Consider the following 15,634-nt stretch of genomic DNA (forward strand, 5'->3'; position numbering starts at 1 on the left):
TGTGAATTTCAATTGAATGGATGTTGATCAATTCTCTAGAACTTTGATACTGTCTATCTATCTATCTATCATCTATCTATTATCTATCTATCCATCACCATCATCTATCTATATATCACCTATCTATCTTCTTCATCTATCTATCTATCTATCTATCTATCTATCTATCTATCTATCTATCTATCTATCATTTATATCTATCTTTACTTGAATTTTGCAAAATACTTTATCCTTACAATTTTATTTTGATCTTATTAACCTTTCTGGGAGATATGTGGTGAGACAGATAATCTCATTTTGTAGGCAAATATCAAATGGCAACAAGAGTTTAATATTACTTTGCACAGCAAAGTTGGGACTCTGAATCAGCTCTTGTTATTCTCAGTCTAGTGCTCCTTCCTGCATAGTACAGTGTCACCTTCCACTTTAGTAGAAACACTGCTACCAGCTGTAGCAGCATTTCATTAAATTGATGTAGATGCTCTAAATGCAAGCTGTCTTCATTTGCTGTCCTAGAATCTGGAGGAACATCCTTTCAATCATTCTCTCAGTCTTTCAGGTAGGTATCTCTAAACACTGAATGTTTATGTCTTTTAAAAAAAATCAGTGTTAATCAATGACAATAATTGAGGAATCTGAATGGGTTTTTCTAGACACTCTGGGTGCTTTAGATTCAGTGTATGTGGAATCAGTGAACAGGGAACTAGGTGAGGGTGAAAGGAAGGGTGAGCATGCAAAAACAGACAGGAGATCATGTAAACGACAGCCATTCATCCACAAATGATTCTTGGGCAGTGATTGCACAAACCGCACTGAGGGACATGAAGCCTGCCCTAGTTAGCCTGCCAAGAAAAACTGTGTTTTAGCCCATGTGGTAGAGCACATTTCTGGCAAGAGTGCTTTCTAAATAGCAGCCCCATTCTAGGGACTGGAACGGATTTCACAAATGATAACCTGCCTTGTACCCCAGGGCAGATGTATGATTCTGCAACAAGAAGTTGATGCTTAACCTCTGCACGGCCTCAGAAACCATTCAGTGGTAGAAGCCACGCAATTTCAACCTAATGTACCTTCAAACCCCAAGGCTGCCTTGCTCTATCTGTTGAATATCATGTCTTTTGTGCAAAATCAAGTCCCTTAACAGAGAGGCAAAGATGCTTTAAGGAAGTGGGCTGATAGGACTCTGCCGTTCCTTTTAGGGGAATCACTCTGCTCCCCTGCAAGCTGCCCAGACGGGACCAAGAGGGCTGTGCATGCCTTCAGCTCCGACTATCCCTGGAGTAACTGTCTCATTGCCTTGTGGTGTTTGTGATTTGTTCGTGTTCATGTAACAAAGCAAAAGAGATATAAACCAAACTTGCATAATTTTGGTTTGGCCACGAATCCTGGAATTTTCAACAAGAAAGATAATGATTTGGAGCTGGTTGGCCCTTTCTTTGTGTCAGACCCAAAGGTTTGTTTAAGCAAAATGAGTAACACCTCTGAAGTATCTAACTTTTTCTCTCCCGTTTTTTGTTCCATATCTCTGTTGAACTCATCTCAAACAAGGATTTTTAAAGTAACTTGCCTTTTCTGGTTTCAAAGTGATACTCCAACATTCCTGACATGATTGCTTTGGAATGTCTGAAATTCACCAAGAAGCTGCATTATTATCCCATTAGTGTTTGGTTTTAAATACTATCACTTGAAGCAATGAAATCCCCATGTGCATCAGCCTTTATTGTTCTGTTCTCATGTCACGTGCCCTGATGGGAGATCTCCTTTTCTGTGTATCATGCCCACTGGGATATCACTTGCATTTTCTATACAGTATTCCTGACATTTCAAGTCTCCACTACCTCACACTGAATCACTCAGTTGAGAATGTTACATGCATTATTGTTTTCCATTTCATGAGTTTGGTCTGCTTTTCAAGCTAGAATATCAGCTCTAGTTAGTTGTCCATTTGTTCGCAGGAGAGGCATAGTTCCACGGGACATTATAGTCAAGACTACAGAAGTAGTTCCAGAGCCTTCTATCGCCACTCACACCTCACAGATGTTTAATAAGTGCTTGATGTGAGTGTTGACTTATCCAGTGCATATTCGGCTTCTTGGAGCAGCTTTTTTGGTTTGTCAACACTGGTAGTGTGAGTGAAATTCTAGTAGAAATACCCCTGCCAGTGCTGTGTCTATTACTTGCAAGCTCAGCACCATGTTCAGGCTCTCAAACTTCTTCTCCAGGAAAACCCTGTAGGTCTCCAGGCCCACCAGCTCCACCTCCAGCCTCTGCTCCTGGTTTGGAAGCTGCCTGCTGCCTCTGCAGAGCTTGCTGCTCAGCTTGAGCTCTTTCTAGTCTTCCTCAGCTCTCTAAGCTCAAATTCTTTGATTTTTCAGAAGTTTAAAGATAAACTCTTGTAAGAAATGCTAGTCAAGTAGAGCAAAACATATACTAACACACATGTATGTATATGTGATACACACACATAATTTTGGGCTTCATGACACTTTAAATATGGTGTTCAGCAAAATGCTACTTTTCTTTATGTTAAAATTGTGAGGAATCCCCAAAACTTTTAGAAAAATGTCCATATTATGTCTAGGAAGGTGACCATATTAAACAACATTAAATTAATATAAAATGTTACTACAATGTTAAGTATTATTAAAGCCAAAACTTAGACGAAGGGTTTAAAGTAGTATTTCTTTTTTAGTGTTGACATGTTTTTTATTTTATTTATTTATTTTTATTTTATTATTTTTTTAGATTTTTTTTTCCTTTATTGATTAAGGTATTACAAATGTGTCCTTATTCCCCCAATGTCTCCCCATCCCCCCACTCATGCTCTCACCCCCCGGTGTCTGTATCCATTGGTTATGCTTATATGCATGCATACAAGTCCTTTGGTTGATCTCTTCCCCTTACCCCCACCCTCCCCTACCTTCCCTCTGAGGTTTGAGCTTCTCTGTCTCTAGATCTATTTTGTTCATCGGCTTATGTTGTTCATTATAATCCACAAATGAGTGAGATTGTGTGATATTTATCTTTCTCTGACTGACTTATTTCACTTAGCATAATGCTCTCCAGCTCCATCCATGCTGTTGCAAATGGTAAGAGTTCCTTCCTTTTTACAGCAGCATAGTATTCCATTGTGTAGATGTGCCACAGCTTTTTTAATCCACTCATCTGCTGATGGGCACTTAGGCTGATTCCAAATCTTAGCTATTGTAAATTGTGCTGCTATGAACATAGGGGTGCATATATCCTTTCTGATTGGTGTTTCTGATTTCTTGGGATATATTCCTAGAAGTGGGATCACTGGGTCAAATGGGAGCTCCATTTTTAGTTTTTTGAGGAAACTCCATACTGTCTTCCATAGTGGCTGCACCAGTCTGCATTCCCAACAGCAGTGCACGAGAGTTCCTTTTTCTCCACATCCTCTCCAGCACTTGTCGTTTGTTGATTTGTTGATGATAGCCAGTCTGACAGGTGTGAGATGGTACCTCATTGTTGTTTTGATTTGCATCTGTTGGATGATTAGTGACTTTGAGCATGTTTTCACATGTCTCTTGGCCTTCCTTATATCCTGTTTCAAAAAGTGCTTGTTTAGGTTCGTTGCCCAATTATTGATTGGGTTGTTTATCTTCCTTTTGTTAAGTTGTATGAGTTTCCTGTAAATGTTAGAAATCAAACCCTTATCAGTGATAACATTGGCAAATATGTTCTCTCATGCAGTGGGCTTTCTTGTTGTTTTGTTGATGGTTTCTTTTGCTGTACAGAGATTTTTATTTTGATGCAGTCCCATTTGTTTATTTTCCCTTTAATTTCCATTGCCCTAGGAGCTGTATTGGTGAAGATATTGCTTTAGCATATGTCTGAGATTTTGCTGCCTGTGGATTCCTCTAATATTTTTATGGTATTAAATTCTTATTTTAGATAAATTCTGCTTCACTTGGTAAACTTTAATTGAAACATTTGGGGCGATGAATTATTTGGGAGAAGTAGGTAAGATTTCTGGGTTATTGGCCAAATATTACAAACCTTAAACCAGCAAGGTTGATTGAAGTTTAGTGTTGAAGTTCTGATTCTATTTGTCATTACGCCAAGAGCAGGAACTCTCTGGTGAAGTTTTTATTATTATTAATTTATTTATTTATAATTTTTTTTTATTTAGGATAATTTAACATTTTAATACTGAGAGGTTTGGGAGTTCACTTTTAGTTTTTTGTTTAGTTATATCACACTAGGTAGTAGATAACTTATAATTTATTATCCTTGTATTTAACAGTTCTATTCATAAGACTCTCACTTTCAGAAAAATGTTTTTTACCTGGAATGTGCAGGTTTACAGGATGATTCTGAGCAGAATGCCTGGGGGCCCATATTTTAGGAATTATTTCCTTAGTGGCTAGTATGGGACACTTTCCACAATTCTGGATTCTCATTGCTGTAGGCTTTGAGAATGTGCATGTCTACAATATCTATGTAAGGCACACACACACCTACTTAAAGCTGGTGCTGAATGTCCTGGTTAATCAAAGTGAAATATTTCAGAATTTTCTTGTAGCCCAAGTTGTTCCTATTTACTAAGCAAACTTAGTGCTTTGAAAGAAAGGATCATACTTTACCTACTTATATAAAAATATATGGACTCTTGTCTGTGCTTTTAGGATTGGAGTAGTTCTGGGATGCAGGGCATAAAAGGATATTCATTCTAGTAAGTTGCTACCCCTAGCATTTTCTTCAAGGCCTAGAACCTGTTGGTTCTAACATATTCAGACAAGCTTTGGGGAATCTTCATGAAATTAGATTCCTCCTGATCCCTCTAATACAGGTGAATCCTGAAATTTTATCTCCATTTAATAGAGTAATCCAATATTAAATTATAGCATAAACATTTATAGAAAAATAAAAACAGGTTTTTTGAACTTTAACCTGTTGAATTCTTAGCCTTGGTCTCTGGAGTTGGTGTGAACTTATGAAGACATGGGATATTGTGCTAGGAGTACAACCCACCATTGTGCATAGGCCTGTAGAAGGTTTAGTCCCAAGTTAAGTTCTTTGGAAATAGATGCTAAGATAGAATTTATGGTGCAAATGTTTATTAGGGTTCTCAACTCCTGAAATAAAGTAAAAGAATGGAACAGATAGAAAGGAGAAAGATGAACTTTGAGGGAGGACTAACAAAACTCTAGCCTATCCAGTGGGGAATTCTGGAAGGTGTATCACCATGCGACTGTTCTATGTTGGGCCATCACTTCTCTTAATCACTGGATGTGGACTGCCCTATAGAGGGTTTGACCTTGAGCAACATGACTCTGTACAAACAAGATGGACCCAGGTTCTGGAACCTACAGGGATCTATTAACCGTGAGTTGTCTTCTGACTCCATTCTCCACAACTGGGCAATAATAGTCATGTCTCTAAGTCTACCACTCTTTCTTTGATCTAAATTTTCAAGAATAAGATATACTTAATTATTGGAAATTCTGCCAAACTTTTGCTCTACCTTACAGAACTCTTGAGGGTTTTATTGCTTAGAAGTTGAGAAACTGACCATAAATAACAGTATTTTAGAAACAGAATTATGATCTTAGTATAACCTGCTCATTTTACAGAAACAAAGGGAAGTCCAGAGTGATTGTATAGCTTGGTTCACATCAAACACCTTGTTAGGCATAGGACAAGGATTAGATGGATTAGATCTAAGAATACTTAGGTTACAATCCAAACTCTACTCTCACTGTATTATAAAAGTATTTACTCTTAAAACTATTTAATTTTTTCATTTTGATCATTATTGTGAAAGATAATTATTATAATACTAGAGGCCCGGTGCACAAAAATTTGTGCACTCCGGGGGGGGGGGGGGGGCGTCCTTCAACCCTGCCTGTGCCCTCTCGCAGTCTCGGACACCTCGGGGGATGACCACCTTCTGGCTTAGTCCTGCTCCCCGGGGGATTGAGCCTAAGCTGGCAATCAGACATCCCTCTGGCAGCCCAGCAGCCCTCAGGGGATGTCCACTTGACAGCGTGGAACAGGCCTAAGCTGCGGTTGGACATCCTTAGCACTATTGAGGAGGCAGGAGAGGCTCCCACCACCACTGCTGTACTGGCAGCCATCAGCCTGGCTTGTGGCTGAGCAGAGCTCCCCCATGTGGGAGTGCACTGACCACCAAAGGGCAGCTCCTGCATTGAGCGTCTGCCCCCTGGTGGTCAGTGTGTGTCATAGTGACCAGTCATTCCCAGTATTTCTGCTGTTAAGGTCAGTTTGCATATTACCCTTTTACTATATAGGATAGAGGCCTGGTGCATGGGTGGGGGCCAGCTGGTTTGCCCTGAAGGGTGTCCTGGATCAGGGTGGGGGTCCTGCTGGGGTGCCTGGCCAGCCTGGGTGAGGGGATGATGGTTGTTTTCAGCTGGTCACACCCGCTTCAGGGTGGGGGTCCCCACTGGGGTGCCTGGCCAGTCTGGGTGAGGGGCTGATGGCTGTTTTCAGGCTGGCTGGCGACTGAAGCTCCCAGCCTCTCTTTTTTTTCTTTCTTTTTTTTTTATTCTGGGGTTTGTTTAGCTTCTATAATTGGAACTTTGTTGCCGTCACTGGAGCTAAGAGCCGGGCTCCTGCTCGCTCCAGCTCTGTGGCCATGGCCTGCTAAAAGCAGGTATTTGGGGTTTGTTTAGCGTCTATAATTGAAACTTTGTTACTTTCAGAACTCAGAGCCGGTCCGCGGCAGGCGGGGAACCTTGGCTTCCTCCATTACTGGAGCAAGCAAGCCTCCTGCTCGCTTCAGCTGTGTGGTTGCCGGCCACCATCTTGGTTGGGTTAATTTGCATATCTCGCTGATTAGCCAATGGGAGGCGTAGCAAAGGTAAGGTCAATTGCCATGTTTGTCTATTATTAGATAGGATGAAGTGATGCCCTCGAGTATTACCCAAGTTGCTGTTTACTTCAATGATGTAGGGAGTGGTGACCTCTCGTATAGTGACAAAGAGCTGTACAGGCTTGAAATATTCACTTGAGGTGTTTCTCATCTGAAAAATATCCTCTAAATAAAAAGCCATTTTAACAATTAGTATCCAATGTACAAAAGGACACTATTAACAAAAGGAAGTTATAACACATATTAAATTAACATATCAAAGAATTACAAATTGTTTCTTCAAAAGCATAACACCTACAGGTAGGCAGGAACTATTAGCAATGAGGTCACACTTAGGTTAATAGTGTATTTGGATTACAGTTTGGGGCTTTAAAAAGAGATACATTTCTCAGGACTAGGTTGACCAATCTTATTCAAAATACAAAAGAAATAAAACTCTGCTTTCCTGCTCCAGACAATCTCCTTTTTCCACATGAGTCAAGCCCTAAGGAAAAACTAGTTCCGATAAAATGTCCTTGTCAGTTTCAGTGCTTGCTACTGCTTTGTGATTTATTTGGGGGCTGTTAGGTCGCTGAAGGAGGAACGCAGGAGGCCAGAGTGGTGAGGGATTACGAATTTACTGTACACCAGGTGGCTGAGCCTGGATGGCTTCAGCACCCAGTGAAGGGAGTCAGCGGCTTTTAAAGGACATTTGGCAGGATTTTTTTTCTGGGTGGAGACTTCTTTATGCATACCTGGAGGGGGATGTGGTCACCACAAATGAAATGTGGTCTTCAACAAAGGGAATATCCATGATGAAATAGTCTGAAGAGCCAGTTCCTGGTCGGGGGGTCGGGGGTGGGTATCAATTCAATTGCTCGAGCAAACCTAACAGGGGCAGTTGGCCTTTTTCATAAAATAATACTTTGTTATTAAATGGTTGTAATGATATTCAATCTCACATCTCAGAATATGAATTAAGGCAGGTCTTCATTACTTAGTTTTACTTTTTTACTTTATGTATTAAGGAAACAGAACATAGCTTTAAATGTAACAAAGTTTGATTTAGTTTTTTATTAAATTAATATACATATCAGCAATCTTTTCATAACTTTATACTTTATATGTTGTTAAAATCATTCTTTTAAAAATGAAATCCCTACATTTCTAGGTCATTTCCTACAAGGAATTTCAGCAACTTCCTAAGTCCCCATCCCCAGATATTTATGGTAGATATTCTATAATGTTTGTAAGCATAGACATTTTATAATGTTTATAAACATAGACAATCTTCCCTAGCTGGTTTGCCTCAGTGGATAAAGCATCGGCCTGAAGACTGAAAAGTCCTGGGTTCGATTCCGCTCAAGGGTACGTATCCAGGTTGTGGGCCTGGTCCCCAGTGTGGGGTATGCAGGAAGCAGCCAATCAATAAAAATATATAAAAACAAACAAATGAACAAAACAAAACAAAACAAAACAAAACATAAACAATCTATGAACATTTGAGAATGCTTGCCTGTTCCACAAAGTTGTCCTGGCAACTTCTCCTTACCTAAGACATCCATTGCTTCAACTTTAACTACCCTTACTTCTCAATTGGCTTTCAATGGTCTACAACAGGGGTCCTCAAACTTTTTAAACAGGGGACCAGTTCACTGTCCCTCAGACCATTGGAGGGCCAGACTATAGTTTAAAAAAAAACTATGAACAAATTCTTATGATCACTGCACATATCTTATTTTGAAGTAAAAAAACAAAATAGGAACAAATACAATATTTGTATTTGCATGTGGCCCGCGGGCCGTAGTTTGAGGACCCCCGGTTTACATTATGGTCCTTCATCCTAAAAATATACTCAATTTTAAATTCCCAACAGTGAAAGCAGAGAATAAATTATAATTTTAAAAAATTCATGAAGAATATATAGGTCCTTAGAAAAATTACATTAGGTTAAGTTACTCTACTCAAGGTCAAATCTAGGCTCACCTTTGGGATACTTGTGAAATGTGCTTTCATCTTTGCTTTTGACCTAATGTCGTTTAGGAGAGCCAGTTGACCTTCTTCTCTCTAATGAGAGTTTACTTTACCATGTCTGTGCTACTGTGATTTCAGGCACCATCCAACCACAAGACTCCAGACTGAAAGAGGACGCTCCACTGTTACATTAATTAGGAGATCTGTTGTTTAAATTTTTATTTCCACCCTTGGATTGACATAATCTTAGTAATATTAATCATATTTCCACTGATTTAAATGAAACTATACCCATGTGTTGTGGCCTTGCCCTGTAGCTATAAAACAAAATAACTATACATCAGTCCATTTTGTGTAAGTCTTAGATAACATTATACTTAAGATAACAATTTATGTTTCACTGTCAAATTCAATTCAATTCCTTTTTACATCAGTCATCTAGCTACCTTTAAGTCTTTCCCATCTCAGTTCTGAATGTCCTGTAAACTAAAACTTAGAGAAGTATTTACATACATCTTTATATACAAATAAATTTTATGTGTGTATATTGTCAAATTGCTTACTGACAAAGCATTATTTTTTCCAATGATTAGTTTTCAGAGTCAATACTTTGCTAAAATATATACCCAAATGAAATGATCAGATAAACCATTAACTTTCTTAATATGAAGCATATGCATTCAGGTTACTTCCCTTCTTTCAGGTCTCCTCCATAAACAGGAAACAAAACAAAAACAATATGTGAAGTTCTTAAATAATAGCTTTTGAAGCCTACTAATTAAAGTTACATGAATGTCTATTTTTGAATTCATTGTTGTTCTAGCTGGCTACTTAGATAACTCTCAAAAAGTATCCTAACTAATAAAAGAGAAACATGGTAATTAGCATGCGTCCGCTACCCTTCCCATTGGCTAATCAGCGAGATATGCAAATTAACTGCCAGCCAAGATGGCGGCCGGCAGCCAGGCAGCTTGAAGCTAACATGAGGCTTGCTTGCTTCAGTGACGGAGGACTCCAATGTTCCCCGCCTGCCTTGCCGGCCTTTGAGCTTGCAGTTTGAAACATTGTAACAAATATAGAAGCTAAACAAAACCCCAGAAACCTGCTTTCAGCCCACCAGGATCTCAGAGCTGGAATTGATACAGTGTTTCATTATAGAACCCAAACAAACCAGATACCTGCTTTCAGCAGCAGAAGCCTCAGAGTTGGAGCCAGAGCTAAAGCTGGCCCAGAATAAAAAAAAAAGAAAAAAAGGAGCAGTTGGGAGCTTCAGTTACCCGCCAGCCTGAAAACAGCCCTCAGCTCCTTACCCAGACTGGCCAGGCACCCCACGGGGTCCCCCACCCTGAAGGGTGTATGACACGCTGCAAACAACCATCATCCCCTCACCCAGGCTGACCAGGCACTCCAGTGGGGACCCCCACCCTGATCCAGGACACCCTTCAGGGAAAACCAGCCAGCCCCAACCCATGCACCAGGCCTCTATCCTGTATAGTAAAAGGGTAATATGCCTCCCAGCACCGGGATCAGCGTGACAGGGGGCAGCGCCCAAACCCCCTGATTGTCCTGCAGCTCTGTGTGTGACAGGGTACAGCGCCCTAACCCCCTGATCGGCCCTGCTCTGTGTGTGACAGGGTGCGGCGCCCCAACACCCCCCAGGACCCTGCTCTGTGTGTGACGGGGTAGAGCCATAACCTCCCCATCGGCCCTGCCCTGAGTGTGAGAGTTGTGGCGCCCCAACCCCCTGATCGGCCCTGCTCTGTGGGTGATAGAGGGCGGCGCCCCAACCCCCCCTCCATGGGCCCTGCTCTGTGTGTGATGGGCTAGAGCCATAACCTCCCCATCGGCCCTGCCCTGAGTGTGACAGTGGCGGTGCACCAAACCCATGATCTGCCCTGCTCTGTGGGTGATAGAGGGCGGTGCCCCCACCCCCTGATCCGCCCTGCTCTGTGCATGACAGGGGCAACGCCCCAACCCCCTGATTGACCTGCTCTGAGTGTGACAGGGGGTGGCACCGCAACCTCCCCATCGACCCTGATTTGAGTGTGACAGGGAGCGGTGCCCCAACCCCCCAATTGGCCCTACCCTGAGCATGACTGAAGGTGGCATCGCAACCTCCTGATCCGCCCTGCTCTGTGCATGACAGGGGGCGGTGCCCCAACTCCCCAATCAGCCCTGCTCTGAGCCCGACCAGAGGCTGCACCTAGGGTTTGGGCCTGCCCTCTGCCACCCGGGAGCAGGCCTAAGCCAGCAGGTCGTTATGTCCCGAGGGGTCCCAGACTGCGAGAGGGCACAGGCCGGGCTGAGGGACCCTCCCTCCCCCCTGAGTGCACAAATTTTTGTGCACCGGGCCTCTAGTCTATAATAATAAATGCGTAATATGCTAATTAGACCAGATGTCCTTCTGGATGTATTCCAGACGACCTTATGGACAAAGCTGGGGCTGCGAGGGAAGCCCAGATCCCGGGTGAGAGAGGGAAGACAGTGCTGACAGCCGAGGAAAGGAATGCCTACTCTTGCACAAATTTCATGCATCAGGCCTCTCATATATTAATATTTTGATGATTAAAATATTTGTTGAAACTTGAATAGCTATATTATTCCTAAAATTGTGCATATTTCAAATACAGGCCTTCAAATACAGACATACCAAAAGTACATTAGCATATCAAAAAATCACAAATTGTTTCTTAAAAAGCATAACACCTATAAGTAGCATAAAATTGTGCACATTTAAAATATAGACTTTCAAGATCCTCATACCAAAAGAACATTGCATTTTGACCTCTTTATTATGTGGAATGGGAGAAAATACATTTATAAATTATCCCAAGATTCATGAAGTTTTATTTGCATTAAAGTAATGTCACTTATCTAGGCCTTTGAAGTTATAGGGCGATTAGAGCTAGATAGAATGATGTACAAACATCTGGAACTTTACAAAACTCAATGGGTTTTTGAAACTAATTTAATCTAAGTATTGGTTAACTTTTTCTTTGTAACAGAACATCCTAAATTGTAGTGCTTGAAAATACAGTAATTTACTTCATTTGTGATTCTGTTAGATGATAATTTGTGCTGAGTTCAGCTGGGTGGTTCTGTTAATATGGCCAAGCCCAGTTGATTTCTGCTTGACTTTCTTGTATATTAGCTGGTAGATTGCCTGGTATAGGAAAGCTTGTCTGGGATGCTTCATCTCTGGTCTATGTAGTCTTTCATCATCCATTGAGAATAATTACCAATTCACAACTACTTTTCAAGCTTCTGCTTATGTCATATTTGCTAGCATCCCATTGATCAAAACAAATCACATGGTCAAGCTCAGAGTGAGAGTGACAGGACAAGGTGTCATGGATAGAGGGAAGGGGATTTTTGTAATCATTCTAGTTCACTGTAAAATGGCACATTGCTTAAAATATAAAGTGGTGTTCATTGCTCATTACACCTAAATAATTATACTCAAGTATTCTACCTAGTAAGGGGCTAAATACATCATTAAACCTTCTTGATTCAAATTATTTGATTAGTTAGTCCTGATGATTAAAACCCAATTTAAAATTTTCTTTGTGACTTTTAGATTATCCATTTCTTGAAGAGCACAGGAAAATCCTATATCTGTAGTCCCATACACATATTCATACCTTTATTATTTGTATTTTCAACTAAAAAAACTTCTAAGTGGATGACTAAAAATATATTACCTTAAAATGATCGTTTACCCACTATGTTGGCTAGAATGAGCAGCTGGAGAGAATTCTGCTCCATGCTAATAATGGTAATTTCAAAGTGTATGACCTTCTAATAAAACTATTTGATAGCTTAACATCTTTGTGTTTCTTATCTGTAGAGTTGCCAATAATAATGATAGACACCCTATAAAAAACAAATTATTATTATTTTTTATTTGTATTGATTTTCAGAGAGGAAGGGAGAAGAAGAGAAAGATAGAAACATCAATGATGAGAGAGAATCATTGATCGGCTGCCTCATGTACACCCCCCACTGGGGATTGAGCCTGCAACCCAGGCATGTGCCCTTGACCAGAATCAAACCCGGGACCCTTCAGTCCGCAGGCTGACGCTCTATCAACTGAGCCAAACCAGCTAGGGCTAAAAACCAAATTATTTCCCTTCCCAGTGTTACTTAGTTTGGTAAGATTTGATGTCATTTATATTTTCCCCCAATTAGTTGTGATTTCTTAGTCTTGGCGATTATTTGGAATTGCAATGTGATGGTATGTTTCTAGGGAGATTTAATCATCACATAAAAAAGAAAAACAATAACCTCACTCATGAAAGTGATTTTTATATATTGTGATAATTACAGAAATTGCAGCTGCCATGTAAAAAAAGTTTCAGTAAGAGGAAACTTGATACCTGTGACAGGATGACTTTATGTTACTATTTAAATTTGTGTTAAATTTTGTTTAAATGAGCTATACTTTTATTTGCTTTGGTTTCAATCTGGAAAAGATGATATAAAGTAAAAGTACAATTTTACTTTAACTTTTGTTAAAAGTAGTTCATATTTTTAATCAGACTTAATTTAAATGTAAAAATTATTCAAATACATGCATGTGCATATATATGTACCTGTGTATATATGTCTATCAGTATATCTATTATCTATCTACTTATTCCCTATCTATTTACCTATCTATCTATCTATCTAATCTTCTATCTATTTATCTATCTTGACTACTTAATCTACATTGATTACTTTCTCAGTTTGTCCTCCTATATTCAGATGGACTATAGTCAAATGAGGAGGCTATTTTCAGGATGTGATGTGAAAATATGTCTTTTTTTGTAATATCATGTCAAGGAAAATAAAATTAAACCTGTATATATATAATAATTGAAAATATCAGTTTCAAAGTTGGTTATACAGAACTGTGACCTACCATATATTTACTCGTTCATTCATAAAATTTTGATGCTAAGTGCTAGGCACTATAGTAAGTGTTGAGAAATCACAGTGCTTGCCCAGGTACAAGGAGTGGCATGTTTCTAATGAGCTGAGCCCTCCGATCCACTCTGCCTGTGTTCTTCAGAAAGGAATTCATGGCCATGTAATAATAGCCACCTGAGTTGGTTCTTGACAGTGTGATTTTCAAAGAGAATTACATATATCTATTTGATAGTCTTAAACATTTACCTGAGTTGGTTCTTGACAGTGTGATTTTCAAAGAGAATTACATATATCTATTTGATAGTCTTAAACATTTTATAATTTTAGGGATATATATATTACATTAAAGAAGTATAAAACCAAAGAAAAATATGAGGCATACTTTTTTTACATGACCTTTTGCAATTCAGGTATGTGGAGTGTATTTATCCACTCTTCAAACTTACAATGGCTTTTCTTTGCCTCAGAATAAAGTCTTAAACAGTTCCCAAATCAGTACGGATTTTCTCTGAACTAATCTCAAACTTTTCATTCTGTTCTTCTACATCATTTTATAAACTTTAAAAAATTCCATATTTACATTTCCTACATGTTATATGCTTTTACCACTCTTTAATTTTGTCTGTGTTCTCCCCTCAGCATGGTCTTTCTTCTACTTTTCTACCTGTCAGTGTCTTTTTTCTGATTAAAAGCATAGTTCACCTGAATAAAAATGCTTTGCTTGGTTCACCTGTCATAAGAGCTACTCTCACATAGTAGGTGTTCATTAAATATTTGCTCAATGAGTTAATTCTGTCAAAATTTAATTTACTACTTATTTAATTTGGGGTTATATTATAGATAGCTGTTGTATCTTCCTCTTAGTCATTAGTTTGCAAGTTCTATGAGAGATAGGGTCATGCATTAATCATTTTTGCAAAGATCTAGTACAATATCCTCCTCAATACAAAGCTAAGAACTAAAATTATCTCAGGGAAATTTCTAAAATTAAAGTCTTGATAAAGTAGTATCATGTGACTTGATAAAGGCAAGAGAATTTTGGATATCAAGGCAGAAGGCATTCTACTCTATTAGGACAATTTTACATTTCCTTCAGTAGGAAATACATTTCTGGATGGCCTAAAACATCTATTTTGGATCTCTGTTGAATTCTCCCTCTTCATCTGTGAAGTCATTTTGAAATAAGACCTATAGTCAAGTCACAGTTGTCCCTTCTGTACATAAGGATGAAAATATTCACTTTGATGACCTCACTGGTTTGCTGTGAGGATCAAATATAATAGAATATTCACAAATATTTATAGATACAAACAAAACTGAATTATCTTAAATCTTCTTGGAGCTGACTTTAAGTTTTCCAAGGTCATAGCAAGAAATCTGGGTTTTAACATATTTTAAAAAAAGATATTTGGGGGGGTGGGGGGCGGAGAGAAAATTCTCCTCAGAGAGGGCTCTCCACATCTGCCTCCTTACTTGGATTCCTGCCTTTTCCTGTTTTTGTGATGCATCCTCTTTTCTTCATAGGGGTGATCATGATTTGTCGTAATAGATTTACTTGCATACTTACTCATTTTATATTTTACACGTCTATAGGACTGATGAGAGTAAAATTGCCTGTGATTCTCACTACTGAATAACTAGTATCTACGAGCCTAAAAGGTGAGTACCTAATACATTCTTGTGGAATGATAAAATGACCCTGGACCAATGGGTCTCCAATTTCAACGTGAATAAGAATCATTGAATCTGCTGAAAAATACAGAATCTGACTTTTAACCTGGGAGATTTTGATTTTATAGTCTGGCCCAGGGCCTGGGAATATGCATTTGCCATATCCCTCTCCCCTCCGTGGCTCTACTGTGGATGATGGATAGATCTCCCCTTGATAAATAATGACACGGTGGAACATTT

At 39.4% G+C, this 15,634-nt stretch overlaps 1 long non-coding RNA gene across 1 annotated transcript in view; it reads left to right on the plus strand.

Annotated features, from left to right (window-relative positions):
• The window catches only part of LOC118675411, a 76,762-nt gene extending 61,378 nt beyond the window's left edge, over nucleotides 1-15,384 (plus strand). The window contains exon 4 of the long non-coding RNA XR_004973897.1: nucleotides 15,317-15,384. This is a non-coding gene — a long non-coding RNA (uncharacterized LOC118675411). The remainder of the gene's footprint in view (nucleotides 1-15,316) is intronic.
• Nucleotides 15,385-15,634: the final 250 nt, after the last annotated feature.

Source organism: Myotis myotis, unplaced genomic scaffold, assembly GCF_014108235.1.
Source record: "Myotis myotis isolate mMyoMyo1 unplaced genomic scaffold, mMyoMyo1.p scaffold_m19_p_2, whole genome shotgun sequence".
Taxonomy (NCBI): domain Eukaryota; kingdom Metazoa; phylum Chordata; class Mammalia; order Chiroptera; family Vespertilionidae; genus Myotis; species Myotis myotis.